Source organism: Leptidea sinapis, chromosome 18, assembly GCF_905404315.1.
Source record: "Leptidea sinapis chromosome 18, ilLepSina1.1, whole genome shotgun sequence".
NCBI classification, from domain to species: domain Eukaryota; kingdom Metazoa; phylum Arthropoda; class Insecta; order Lepidoptera; family Pieridae; genus Leptidea; species Leptidea sinapis.
This window is the reverse complement of record NC_066282.1, coordinates 262,420-274,670: the sequence shown is the minus strand read 5'-3', so window position 1 is coordinate 274,670 and position 12,251 is coordinate 262,420.

Below are 12,251 nucleotides of genomic sequence, written 5' to 3'. Positions count from 1 at the left end.
TCATCTGGTTTCACGCGGTGTCTACCCAGAAGAGTTAACGAACCATAAAATATGGTGGTCAGGGCCTGATTTTTTATATAGGGAAGAAATTTATTGGTCCACATTACCTCATTCTGAAATTAATGATTGTGAAATTCCTGAAATAAAATTAAATATAGCTAAAATCGAAAACAATTCATCTGACAATATAAATAATTAATATAGTAGTTTATTTTTTTTTATTTTTATTTATTAAAGCACACCACATCATATACAATACAATTTTCTTAATCTAATGTTACAATTAGTAGTTCTAAAGTATACGACAATTATGGTGAACATAAAAATTACAAAAAATACTCCCTAAATACTTCTGAAAAATAGAACTTATACTATCTAAACTATAATAAAAACAAAAAAATAAAAAATGAAAGTACAAATTATAACTTTAACTTATTAAAATAATGAAGACGAAAAAAAAAAGAAAAACTACTTATTTGACAAATGCGATTGAGTACGAGCTAAGTGTTTAACAACACTTTCTTTAAACCTGACCAGCCTACCACCGAATATATCAAGTTCTGAATTGGTATCGTTTAACTTATTGTACTCGCGAAGAATTCGAGCGAGAGGCGCCTGAACTCCCAGGTTGGTTTTTACAGAAGGAACTTGGAAGATTCTCTTGATTTTGAACCTTGGAAATAAATATGGGACAGCAAGGTTAATATTCTGCAAGAGGTTACTACATTGTATTTGACCGTTTACGAGTTGAATATTACTCCGGAAAGAGATCTCCGATCGAGCAATGAAATCATATTAAATTTCCTGAGGCGCTGATGGTACGGGTGTCTATGAGAGAATCCAGTACTAATGTATGCAAGGTGTCGTGTGAATGCTCTTTGGATACTCTCGATGTGTTGCGAATGGATCGTATATAGGGGATTCCATATAATACTACCATATTCGATATGACTGCGCACTAGAGCGTTATATAGAATTGTTTTCGTTTTGGAGCCGAAACAATTCGAGTTTCGCTTTAGAAATCCTAACATTCGTGCGGATGTGGTAACTACTTTATTAACTTGTGCAATAAACGTTAGTTTGCTATCAATAGTTACCCCCAAGTCACGAAATTCCTGCACTTCTTTTAATGGTGCGCCATCGAGCTCATACACTGTAGCAGGCAGTTTTTTTTCTAGTGTACTTAATATGAAAACATTTGCTTGCATTTAGGATCATACCATTTAATAGGCACCAATCTTTTATACCATTGAGATCACTTTGAACAAAAGCAGCCTCAGAGGCAGAGTTGATAACTTTATAAATTTTTAAATCATCGGCGAAGAGAGATGCTTTACAATATTTGATATGATTCCTAACGTCATTCACAAATATCAAAAAGAGCAACGGTCCTAGGTGGGATCCCTGGGGAACACCAGATCGCGCAATATATGAATTAGATTCAGTGCCTCCTACAACTACTGACTGAAGTCTATTATGAAGATATGACTCGAACCACTTCAGTAAGTTTCCTCCAATTCCATAATTACTTAGCTTCTGAATCAATAAAGGGTGACTGACTTTATCGAAGGCATTACTAAAGTCTGTATATATCGCATCAATCTGGCACCCATTGTCCAATTCTTGACATACTTTGGTGACAAAAGAGATGAGGTTCGTTTGAATTGAACGGCCCTTCCTGAAACCATGTTGCTCATCGGAGATCAAACTGTCAATATTTTTGGAGATAACAGGATGAAGGACTGATTCAAAAAGCTTGGAAAAACAAGACAAAATGCATATAGGACGGTAATTTTTTACGTCGGTAATATCCCCCTTTTTATATACAGGTGCAACATGAGACTTTTTCCATTCTTCAGGAAATACACCTTCTTTAAGAGATCTATTGAAGATAATAGTTAAGGGTAATGATATTGCAAACCTACATCGTTTAACAAAGAGAGGAGGAATCGAGTCTGGCCCAGCTCCTTTATTAATGTCGAGTCCTTTTATTTTCTGAGATATTTCAGCTTCACTGAAGCTCAGGGACATCAGAGAATGAACAGTACCAATATCGACTAGACGAGAACTGTGAACGCGACGCTGACCACAAGTGTATATAGAAGAAAATTGATATGAAAATAGATTGGCAATATCCGCTGCTGTTTGTGCTGTAACATTATCCATTTTCATACAAGAGGGAAGTGTTGAATGGCCGCCTTTTTTATTTTTAACAAAACTCCAAAAACATTTTGGATTATTTGGAATGTTTGCTTCAATATTTCGCTTGTATTTAGTATAGCAATCATCATAAAGTTTATGACAACGCTTTCTAATCATGTGATACTCTAATTCATCTCTAGGATTCTTATATATTCGGAACCTCTTAAGTAATTTTTCTTTTTCAGCAAGCAATTTTATTAAAGAAGAGCTGAACCATACCGGATATTTAGATCTCGTGTTGGTTGTTTTAGGAACAAATTTGTTAATGATATTTTTGATTATTTTATAGAATTCAGATACCATACTATTTTCGTTATCATGGACGCATAGCCTTCGATTCCAATCAATAGTTTTCAGATCATTGATAATAGAAACATAGTCACCTTTATAAAAAATTAGTTTTGCATTACCTCTCGCTCGCAAAAATGATATTCCAGAACTTTCAATATTTAACAATAAGCTAGGATGATTCGTATATGTCCTACTTAACACGTCAGGTGGGGCTGATACATTAATATTAGACATGTTACTCAATACCAAATCTAAAAAGCGGTCATCGCTATTACTAATACAATTAAATTGCTTTAGGTTATTCATAGACATAAAATCAACAAAGGCAAAGCCAAGAGTATTGTTATAGTTAGAGGGAGTCATAAAAACTTCGTTTGCTTGTGACTTCCAGTTAATAAACCCTAGGTTGAAATCACCAACTATAATGACGTCATCGCTTAAGTTGAAAGCTAAGTCAATTTTTTCCAAAAATTGTGTCAACGTCCCAATTTTTACAGGTGGAGGTAGATATACCACACATATAGAAAGTTTTTTTATTGCTTGATTAATATTAACATGTAATGTGACCCATAAATCCTCGACATCTGATTCCCATGACTCAACTTTGAAAGAAGAAATGTCCTTAGAGACTGCTAACATAACTCCTCCACCATCTGATTTAGTATTGCTAGAATTCGAACGATCCCTACGATAGACGGTATATCTGTTGTCAAATAATTCATTGTTTGAAATACTCAACCAAGTTTCGGTAAGAGCGATGACCTTATAATTAGAAGCTGATAAGTTCTTTAGAAAGTTTGTCGTCTTAGTTCTCAACCCTTGAGCATTTTGGTAATAAATGTTAAGCATCTTATAAAAAAACTATAGAGAAAAACAATAAATTATTAAGCTACAATTATATACTAAGTTTACAATTTAATATACTAAATTAAGTTAAAAGATTTAAGGTTTCGTTGTTCTTAATAAGCAAGGCTTGGCAGTTTTCATTTTTTCTCGTAAAAACGCGCCCATTGCGAATCCATACAAACTTATACTGCATCTGTTTTGCTTTCAAACGGGTAGCCGCGTAAAGAGCATTGGTTAATGGAGTTAGATGTTCGGATACAAATATAGGTTTTTTAGTTCCTCCAATACCAAGCCAGAACGACGTCACTTTTGCGCGGGGTACCTAACTTAACTACGACGGATCGAGGTCTATTACTGTCATTTATTAATTTAGCCACTCTTGTCACGTGTTGTACATCATCCTGAGTGAGAGGACAGTCCACAGTCTTGGCAATCTGAATTACAGTTTCAAATAAATTCTCTGATCTATTCTCTGGGATCCCATTAATAAGTATATTGTTCCCATTAATAAGTACATGAAGTTCGACGGAGCTTAGCCGGTTCGTCAGATCAGTGACAGTAGATTTTAACCTCTCATTATCTTTTTTTAAATGGACTATGTCAATATTCTTTTGTTCTAGCGATGATTTTATGTCTTCAAATTGTCGGTTCAGGAAGCTGATTTATTCGAGAACACACGACGAGTCACAACGATGAACAGAACTCGACAAGTGCACTGAATCTACGATTATGATTATAATCACTCTAAAGAAGTATCAGTATAGAAGCATTATTATTCTGTTTCACTTGTGTATAGTTATTTATATTTTATGTAGCACTCTGTTGACGTAATTGTTTGAAATCACCACTGTTTAAAAACACATAATAAATATTCTATTATAATATAACTTTATTATATTAACACAGGAACTTGCAAAAGTCACACACTGCACGTATTTGCCTTGCTTAATTAATTTAAAACAACATATTGTAGATTTTAGTGGAATTACTATTTTTAATTGTTATTTTACACGGGAGCCGGTGTGAACGGTACGCGATGCGCGTATTTTTTTGAACGGCACGCGGTGCGCGTATTTTTTTGTGTTTATATAAAATTAAACGTGATTACGCATATATATTAAGACATTTTTATAATTTACAGAACCCTAAATCACTTAAACGTTCTGGAGCTCTTAGCCTCCAGGAACTGCAATCTTCATTTCATCTTTTACGGCACGCGATGCGCGTATTTTTTTGAATTTATATAAAATTAAACGTGATTACGCATATATATTAAGACATTTTTATAATTTACAGAATCCTAAATCACTTAAACGTTCTGGAGCTCTTAGCCTCCAGGAACTGCAATCTTCATTTCATCTTTTATGCCGTAAGGCACAACAGCAATCTTTTCCGCTTGAATATGACCTACTTTCTAAAGGGAAATCCATTAGTACAAGGTCTAACATTATTTCACTCACACCTTTCATGGATGCAGATAATTTAATACGCGAGGAGGGTCGTCTGAACGCTCCAAATGTACCTTATCAAAGTAAACATCCTATTTTGATACAATCCTCTCATCATCTCACTAAATTAATATTTGAAAGGGAACACATTCACCAATTACATGCTGAACCACAGCTCCTTCTTGCTTGCGTTAGACAGTATGTGTGGCCTATTAATGGTCGGCACCTCGCCAGGAAAACTGTTCATAACTGCATTTTCTGTAAAAAGGCAAACGGTAAGACCTTATCACCTTTAATGGGGAATTGACCATCACAGCGCGTTACTGTGGATTTTCCATTTCGTAGTGTGGGAATAGATTTTGCTGGACCTTTTCTTGTCTTAAATATGAAAGGGCGCGGAGGTAAGCCTACTAAATTCAATTTGTGTATTTTTATTTGCTTAAGATACAAATGTGTCCATTTGGAGGCTGTCAGTAATCTCTCGAAGGACTCCTTCATCCTTACTTTACGTAGATTCATATCTCGCCGGGGTAGGCCTGCAGAAATATTTAGCGATAATGATCGCAACTTCGTAGGTGCAGCTAAGGAAATAAGTAACTTCTTATAACTTAATCGCAAGTCAATTCTAGATTTTTCCAATGAAGAAGAAATTGAGTTTGTCTTCACTCCTTTGTACGCTCCCCACTTTGGTGGTATTTGGGAGGCCGGGGTCAAGTCGGCAAAATTTCACATAAGACGTGTGATGGGCAACACACATTTAACTTTTGAGGAATTATCCACATTGTTTGCACAAGTGGAGGCCGTTTTAAATAGTCGCCCACTTTATCCTATGTCCACCGACCCAAATGACCTTCTTTTCCTCACCCCAGGGCACTTCCTGCTTGGACGCCCGCTGCCTGCGTTACCTTCACCGAGCTTAGAAGATTGCAAGGCCTCTCAATTGAAGCGATACCATCCGATAGAACAAATCCGGCAGCATTTTTGGCGTAGATGGCAAAAGGAATATTTGTCCGAACTCCAACAAAGATCAAAATGGAGGACTAATGACTCTTCCCTGAATGTTGGTGAACTAGTTCTGCTAAAGGAGGACAACCTGCCACCACTATGCTGGCGTATGGGCCGCATCATCAAACTCTTTCCTGGCCCTGATGGTGTAAGCCGTGGAATCACAGGAGCGTTGCCGGTTGGTTGCTCGCATCATTCTTTATAAGAAACTTCTATTGTAATTAACGAGTACTTACAATAAACCGTTTTCTACAATTTATTCGGTATTATCATTTTAAATAAGTACCTCAGTGTACGAGTAACGTACAGCTGCTATAAATGTAATTATTATGATAAAATGTCCGGATAACATAGCTTATGTTATGTTATTTGAATGGGCGCAGTTATTAGTGACTAATCTAATCATAATAAAAAAGGTGTGATCTATAAAATCCGACAAAATTAGTAAAAGTAATCACTTATTAACCTAATTTAATTAAATACCTACTTTACTACTTCTACTACTCAACACAATTGGAACATAAAGTTAGCTTTGTTTCGCGTTAATAATTATTACGCGGGTGTGAGATTCTTTCCATCGTATTTTCAAACATCCACTACGGTGACTCCATAAATTCATGGATTTCGAAATGATTCCTGTTAGGAGGGTGTGATCTCGATGCATCTCTCTGTTATTTTGTCTTTTAATTTTCCATCAAAATTAATGTCATAAAAGTATTTCAATAACAGTCACTTATTGCTTTCTATACCAATTTTAAAACATAGTTAAATTATATATATATATATATAGTTAAGTATCTATTTCATAATATCATATTCTTATTATTATCATCATCATCATCGTTTCTTTCTCTTGTGCCAACGTAACCTACCCTAGGTTACACGTAGTTCCATCCCCATCGTAGTACGGCTTCATTTGTCAAGATCTTAAGAAATCCAAATGAAACAGGCTGTATTCTGAATTGCTTTTGTATACTTTGCATTGGTGTCGTAACAAAGTTTTGATCTGGAATTTATTTTGGCAGTAATGGTTTTAGTGTATCTAAAAGACATAAACTTATTGTGCGAGATGCAGTTGGATGCATAAGCCCTGTAGTAATATTACATAAAAAATACTCCTATAATATAAATCATTAAGCCAGTTATTTGTAATAACTGGCTTAATGATTTATATTAAGCATATTTTGTTATTATTGTGTGTGTCAATTCAGCAAGTCAATTATAGTGTGTGGAGATTTTAATATAAACTTGCTTGAACCTTCGGCCAATTGTACTAGCCTTAAAAATTTATTTCAAAGTTTTAATTTGATCAATATATTTTGGGAACCTACTAGAATCACTTCTACAACAGCAACCTGTTTAGATAATATTATTACAGATGTTACTATTACTAGTAAACTCATAATTAATAATCTTCAGTCTGACCATAGTGGGCAACTTATAAAAGTAAATACAAGATTGGACAATGTCAGACCAAAAAAGTTGACGATTATACCAATTATGGGAAGCCGTCTTGAGAGGTTTAGAAATAATTTGGTAAATACGATACCATTTAACACTGTGGTGAAACTGCTAATTTTCACTATAACTTAGTCTTCAATTCCTTCTGTGAGGAATTTGACAGGATTTTTACTCCAGTAACGGTGACAGTAAACAACAAACATTGTTTTAATGATTGGGCAACAATGGGTATCGACAAAAGTCGTAAACGCTTATATGCCTTTATTATGAGAAACATTACAATAATAGTGAAGAATTTAAAAAATATGTAAAAAAATACTCCAAGCTCTTTAAAGTAGTTTGTCAGTAGCTACAAATGCATTTTTGTAAATTTTTAACAAAAATCAGTTTGGTTTCACTAGGGGCTTATCAACAATTAATGCGGGTACTAGACTCATTGAGCACATCTTTGACGACTGGGAAGAGTCACAGGATGCATTGGGCATTTTTTGTGATTTGTCAAAAGCATTTGACTGCGTCCACCATGAAACTTTACTCCTAAAACTAAAACATTATGGAGTGAAAAATAGAGCCCTAAATCTGTTAAAATCATATTTAAGCGAAAGAGTTCAGATAGTCCAGGTAAATGGCAAACGGTCTTCGGGTAAACCTGTGGGAATAGGTATTCCACAACGTTCTATTCTCGGTCCTTTCTTGTTTGTTATATATATTAACGATCTAACGTTTGTGGTAGATGATAGCCATGAGATTGTATTGTTTGCTGATGATACTTCACTTATTTTTAAAGTGAAGCGACGTGCGGCTATTGATGACAAGGTAAGCAATGCACTCTCAAAGAACTCTCAAGTGGGTTGGTTTGAGACAAATAATCTGCACTTAAAGAGTAAAAAAACAAAGTGTTTATGGTTCATTACACCAAACACAGCGGAGCTACAAACCAACGTACTTATAAATGACCAGAGATTGGAACTTGTGGACACTACGGTCTTCTTGGGTATCACGTTAGATAAAAAGCTTCAGTGGGGTCCACATATTACCCATCTAGCAGATAGACTCAGCTCTGCGGCATATGCAGTTAGAAAGATTAGAAAGTACACGAATGTTGCGACCGCTAGATTAGTGTACTTTAGTTATTTTCACAGCATCATGACGTACGGTATATTACTATGGGGTCATGCTGCTGATATTGATATAGTGTTTGCACTGCAAAAGAGAGCTGTTCGTGCTATATATCAGTTTGGTTATAGATAGTCTCTCAAAGAAAAATTTAAAGAAATAAATATAATGACTGTTCATTGTCAGTATATTTATGAAAATTTAAGATATGTTCACAAAAATTGTCACCTTTTTGCTCTTAATAGTGATTTTCATTATTATAACACTAGAAATAAGGGATTGCTTGTAACTAATTCTAGTAGGCTTCATAAGATACATAATAGCTTTAAGGGTAAATGTATACACTTCTACAATAAAGTCCCAGCCACTGTTCAGGCATTATCTATAAATAAATTTAAATGTTTTATAAAAAAATGGCTCTGTCGTAAATCCTATTACTCCACTGCTGAATATCTAAATGATCGGACAGCCTGGGACTAGATTGTGATTATTTTATAGCGATAGAAATGACTGTACAATATTATATATTTTTATTGAAAAGAGCGCAAAAAAAAGAATGCTGGGAGAGTTTCTTGCGCCGCTTCTTCTCTCTCAGAGCGCTATTTGTTTCTGAAGCGGTAATAGTATCTAGTAGTATAAGAAATGACATCAAAAAGCATTCTAAAGGAATCAATTTTGAGAAAATAAATGCCGTTTATGCCTTTTATGCCTTTATTGTTTATTTCATGCAGATAGTAATACCTTGTCTGGAATAGTATAACTTACAAGTGTTTCCCTCGATGCGGACAGGGACGGCCACGTGTCATTATCACTTCTGCGTGACGTCAGCAGGACGTCTCATCACCTTGTGGTCTGCCTCTCACTATCTTGAAAGGATCTTGTCTGTCAGAGCTGCAGATGCCGTGATGCCGTAATAAATGTACTCGGAGGTGATTCTCTCTCGTTCCTGGGCTGCTTCCCTCTGTCACGTGGTGTTCTTTAGATGTCACTTGATTGGTCATAGGGAGCCCTTTCCATCAATTACTATCTTTATATTTTGATTTTGATATTTGGTGAGTGAAGGCCGATGAAGTACTATTATTGTTGTTAATTGGGAAGCTTCCTTAGAGCTGTGAGCATAAATAAGGTCATTAGGTTTGTTAAAATGTTACTCAATTGTAAAAAAAATCTCATCTGTAAACAATTTTTTAATGTAACCTCTCTTTGCACCGCTTCAGCAGTTGTGGCGATGTTACCATTCTATTATTTTTTAAATTATCTGTTAAGAAATGACCAGTACGTCTCTGCCAGTCCTCAGGCATCTTTTTAAATACGTGACATGGTTCTAGGTACAATCTTTATATCGCAAGATAAAAATGTTTTGCTTTCGGACAGGATTCATGCCTTTACTGCTTAGACCACCTTTCTCGTACTAACACTACGTAGACGGCCAGATCTTTTTCTGTCACAAAAAGAGGAGGTCTCATTGTACCTACCTATTAGTAGCCAAGTACATAAACATTTTACTAATACCAAGCGTATGGAGAGTTGTGTAAAGTATTCACAGCAATTCGGTTCTCTTATTAAATATCACAAAATATTGTACAATGTGAGAAAACTCAATGAACAATCATATATGAATGACAGATTCCAAATTCAAATGTAATATTTTGTTTACTTTTAATTGTAACAGTACTTATAGCCAGACTAAGTATAATTAAATGTTTATATTAACGATATCTTAAGCGTTGATAACCTACGTTCTTTGGTTATTCCGTGTTTATCAATATATTTAAAATTAGTTGAAAGTAACAATTATCACTCGGAATGTTACGGCATCGTTTCAAATTGGGATCACATTAAAAATTTCATTTTATATGTTTTACAAAAATCAAATGCTATGTGATACAAACTGTATTATATACACCAAACATATTGCAAACGAAACTTCAGCCAAGTTCGCAATAAATTAGTTTTGTTTATTATTTGCTGAAATTCTTTTTCTTGCAGAATGAATCGCCATGATGAAAAAGAGATTCATTCGAGCTGGAAGTACGCGTCTGAGAAGCTATTGAACAAACCAACCACAGATCTGCTATAAGAGTTGGAGCCGCACTAGCACTGTCTCCGGAGAATGGGACATTTAAAATGAGCTTGCATGAGCAATCATCTTTAAATTAATAAAAGATAATTGCCCATAATAGTCATAAGTTCTTAATACTTTCAATATTCTAAATTATGAAACCTGTAGCACAGCCAACCATAACTATGGGTTCGGTCGCAATCCAGCTCAATATGAGCCTGTCCACTCAGGTGGTTGTTTATGGGGTATATGGTAGAATAACAAAACAACCTTATTATGAAATAAATATTATTCCAGTGGACATGTATTGTATTCGAGAAGTTCTTGTTGTTCCTACTTTATTGTTATTATTAGGTTTGCTTGGACTGGCCATTACTGCCCCGACTGAGTGCTTTGAGTCAGTCCCTTTACTATTACCATCTATCTAAATTATTAATTTCAAAAAGCCTATGAGACTCCTTAAAAAATCAAAATATGTACTAAAAATATAATTGAATCTTAAATGTGATCAGAAAAATTAAATAATGACTACTAACATTCAAAGTAACAACACGATCACAAAGAAACATTGGGCTTCGACCGTTCGCCATGTCTGTGTCTATTAGTTTAAATTATTTTTTGGTACAACTTTGACACATAATAGGTCATATTAGCTAGTTTTAGGACTAGCGAACTCTGCATTTTGTATTTACTTTTGGTTGGAATGATTTACGTGCCTGTGTGTCATGTTACTTCACGCATAACACTTAGATACATAAGCTCGGGTACAAGAGTTTTGTAATTTATAAGAAGAAGTTCACAGAAGTATGTTGTCCTCGAATTGATAAGGATCGTTAAAATTGATGTTTGTTCTAGTGTTTGTTCGACTGTTTCGTGAAGATCCTTGAAATCATAAAGTTGTTTCTTGATTTTCATAGCCTCTTCTACTTGGTGGTGGAATTTGTCAGCAGCCATTGAATTATAGCCCACTTCAGCATATTTTTATTTTACAGATCAAAATTTCTCTCCACAGAATTGACAAGAAATGTTAAATATGGGGATAGCTTCCAATATTTGTTTTGTGATGCACAATTGTCTAGCCAGATAAGTATGTGTATTAAATCTCTATTGGCATGTAAAAATGCTTTAAAACAGCCTGCTGTGTCATTCATTGACTTCACTGATACCACTTGCATCAGACTTTTTTTTCTTTATACTAATATGAAAAGACAAATCTACGCTGAAGTGTGTTTTCATTAGTTTAATCCAGAAATATTTTTTCATTTAAGATCAATTTATTATTTTGTAAAAGAATTAGACGTTTTTAAATAAATTCGGTGTCCTCCCGCCGCGGCCCCGCTCCCCCCTCTCATACATTAACTAATTTGTCCCAATATGTGTAGGTCTATTAAATTTTGCAATGCAGCAATGAACGTAAGTACATTGGCATTTGATACCAGACATTTTGATCGCACCCTCACTGTAAGAAGTTAAAGGAGTGATCATTATATTCGACTACGACAATTGCTTGATCAATATGACGTTACGGTAGGTGGTCCCATACTCCGAATCTCACACCAACTACCCTTGAAGTACATACTTTCCAATAAAAAAAGAATCATCAAAATATTTTCAACTAGTCAAAAGTTCTAAGGAAACAAACATAAAAAGAAAATACAGTGGAATTGAGCACGTCCTCCTTTCTTAAAGTCGGTTAAAAATATTAAATATAATAGTAGATGTGCCTATTTTACTGATTCCGAATATATATATTATGTTACTGAATTGGAAAATGCTAGATGAGTATTTTTTTCTTATGACAGTTAAAATTTCAATATTGC